Source organism: Micropterus dolomieu, linkage group LG13, assembly GCF_021292245.1.
Source record: "Micropterus dolomieu isolate WLL.071019.BEF.003 ecotype Adirondacks linkage group LG13, ASM2129224v1, whole genome shotgun sequence".
Lineage (NCBI taxonomy): Eukaryota > Metazoa > Chordata > Actinopteri > Centrarchiformes > Centrarchidae > Micropterus > Micropterus dolomieu.
Genome location: NC_060162.1, coordinates 25,518,510 through 25,522,029, shown reverse-complemented (window position 1 = coordinate 25,522,029; position 3,520 = coordinate 25,518,510).

The following is a 3,520-nucleotide window of genomic DNA, read 5'->3' as shown; positions in this document are numbered from 1 at the left end:
TCAGCCCTAAATATAATCTTTATTTAATAAGGCAGCTTCAACAAGCAGTGATTGTTGAACCAGCAGCATCGGAGGAATAAACCTCCTCTGTCCCTGATAACAAGAAATATAACTCTGCGTCAGATTAAACTTATGTATATTGTGTTGTTTTCTTACTGACAGCTCGCTACAATTAACGTTGCCGTCGTAGTGATATCAAACGTTAGCTTAGCAGGCTTAACTTAAGCATTATGGCTTTGTTATGGGTAGTAGGGCAAATGCAGCTAGCTATAAAGTTATGCTTGTTACAGATTGGCTGGCGGCTTGTTTTCCTTAAACAAGATTAAGTTTTAATTTTTTTTTTAAGTGGTACTTGCATTTATATTCCTCCTCTTCGGCTAAGCTTGGCCTAGCATACAGCTCCGGTCTTGAAAAGACCATGGCCTGCCATGTTATTGTCCTGTGTTTTTGTGTATACAAGAAGTTCAATGAGTCAACTGACAAAATGAGGTTTGATTACCTGAATTATGGCGCTTTTCCATTACCAGTACCAGCTCAACTTGCCTCTACTCAACTTGGCCGTGCTCTGTTTTCCTTTGCAGATAGTACCCAGAGATAATGGCCCTCAATGTAGCTGGTCGTCATAGCGATGCCACACACAACGTAATGTTCTGGCCGGCCACGGGAGCTCCTCCCGCAGGTTGCCGCAGGTTTCCCCTGCCGCCACTTGCGGAGCTCCTCAACTTTCAAGCACATTTTAGTTCCGCCATCACTCTTCTGAAAACTGTCAATCTACACAGCTGATTTCTCACCTCAAAACTTCTCAGAAGTGGATTTAGTGATGCAATTACATACGAACTGTAAAATATGAAAACTTTCTGTTGCTGGCCTCTGTCTGCCGTGTGCAATGAATAGTGATGATTATCTCTGACCAATCAGTAGTCTGCCGTGTTTTCACGTCACATTTTAGTATCACCTCAGCTCGCTTGGAACCTCAATTGGTACAACCATTGTTTCCACAACGGAAAACCAAAGGGGGCCACTATAGCATATATCTGATCTATGACATATCTATCTATAAAAATAAATAAAAATCATACACCTGTAGTTTAAATAAATGGCATTTATTTCTTGCTTTCTGTTATGCTCACTTAACCAGGTTGTTCTAACGTCTAAAAGATAATAACTTTATGTTGCAGTCGCAGTACAGTCAGTGGTGGAATTCCTGCTGCTGCTTATAAAACATTCACACAGAGGCTGTCTGAGAGAGGAACAACCAGCTGCTCTGTGTTCTGCTTTTAAGTGTTTGTTTCCAGCAGCAGAACAAGAAGTCACCGTGTAACTACTTCCCACTGTGTTGTGTTGACATTTAGGCTTTGTAAACCGCTAATAGCCCATTCACTGGTGCTGAATCTTTATTTTGATATGCCAAACCTACAGGGTCAGTTACTTTACAGCATGTGACGCTTCATAAACCCTACAGCTGCATCACAGAGTGCTGTATGAACGCTCGCGTCTGAGCTTTATTAGAAAAAAAAACAAGACGACATCTTTGGCTTGTATCTGATGAATCTGTATTAATGTTAAAGCATCAGCTGTAGTTAAGTGCAAGAGAAAATGTTTCACAGACTACACCTTTATGTGTGTGTAATATGTTTTGATTGCTGGAAAGCTACTTTGGTAGAAGTGGAATAATCCACTCTGACATATGAAAAATAACGTTATAAAGTTATTTCTCGACGATGAAGATTATTCTAATGCTTGTTGCACTAATTTTGAAGTCCTTTACACTGGTTGCCTACAAGTATTTGTATCAGTTTAAAGAACAATGAAGGCCTCTCCGGCCCAGTGTTTTAGTTCAATACAGAAACATTTGGTGATGCACATTTGAGCTTTTATGCTTTGCGCTGCTGGAAGTGTTGACAGCTTTATACATAAATTTAAAATCTCCCATTTTAGCCTGGTGTTTGCTTAAATTGTTTTATGCCTTTCATTTGAATTTCGTCTATTATTGAGTGTTTTGTTTTTCATCTGTTGTATCTTCTGTATTTACTGTACTTAAGACTTCTAATTTTTCTTCACATACAAATCTTCTATAGTTTACCTTATTTAACCTGTAGTTACGCATGTTTTACTGTCTTAATAGTTTGTTATTCACCTGTAAAACACTGATTCAACAGCTGTCTGCAGCTTTTATCCACATGTATTAGTATCACGTTCAATAATCCATGTTAGTAAAACCCTGAGGCCAATTCTGTCACTCTGTTATCTGCGTCCTAATGTTAGCGTGCTCTGCTTCCTCAACGCCATGACGTCTGGATCTCATCTCTTTGAAGCAGGGGGAGATGAGGGAGGTGTGGGAGGGGGGTTCAGATATAAACTCCGGGTGGTCTGCAGCAGCCACAGCAGCTATCCAAACCTCCCCCTGACCACAGTGTACTGTTTACCTCCCACCACAGAACAATGGCGGGTGGGGCGACTGCTGACATGCAAAAGAACGCACAAGAAGAAGAAAACTCTCTCATGCAAATCACCACATGTTGCCTGGTAATAAGGAGAGGACATAATGAGGCTAAGCCAGCTTCTCTGCTAATGGCATGTCAAAAACTGTCCCTCTGGACGTCTCTAATAACATTTCTGTGGTTAAATCGCTCGGCCTCTAGCACAGACTGATGTGTGGAACCAGTTAACACAATCCCCAGATGAGACACATGAAATAGTGTTAAGAAGGAAAGTCCTTGGCTCTCAATGTTCCCTCAGCTCTTGTTCCTATGTTGCTGAGGCTCTAATGTTTGCGTATTAGTCTCAAAAATGAGTCTTTGGGTGGAAATTCAGTTCACATTGGTAATCAGACAGCAGGAAAATCCATTAATCTATACTTATCTGTGAGAAATGATGCAATGTGTAGTTAAAAAGACTTCAGGTGTCAAGCTTGATGAAGGTGTACGTGACCAGAGCCAGTTTTAACAGCAGAGGGGCTGCTCGTTGCTCATTAATGGTAAAGCCGAGCCTTTCTTTCTGAGTATGAAATGACATTTTGTTTAGCTTCAATCACTCAGCCTGACACCTATTCATCTCAGTTGAATGTTGCTGGGGGCTGTTCCAAGTTGACGATATCAAACTTTTGAACTGCAGTGAGCATTTTACAGTCCATAAAAGTGTCTCTTATCTGCCAGGAGCTGCTCCGCCGCCCTAACGTCACCTCATTTGTTACGCAGTACATCAACAAAGCATGAAGAAGAGAGTCCTTCTGTTTCCAGTCCTGGACCATGGCGGACCGCAGTAAAATGCAACACCTGCAGTAAGGAGGTTTGGTGCGAGGGAGGAAGCGGCTCCAACATGACGAAGCATTTACCTCAACACGGCGTGAATCTGAAGGAACGCACCGTGTTCGATGTGCCGCTCTCTCCCAGCTACAACGACGCCCCGCATACAGCTAACGCTAACAGTAGCAACGTCTCAGGTACAAAACACAGGTGAGCTGACGTTCACCTTTTATACTGAAGGGAAACCAATGATGTCTACAAAGGATTCAATATAT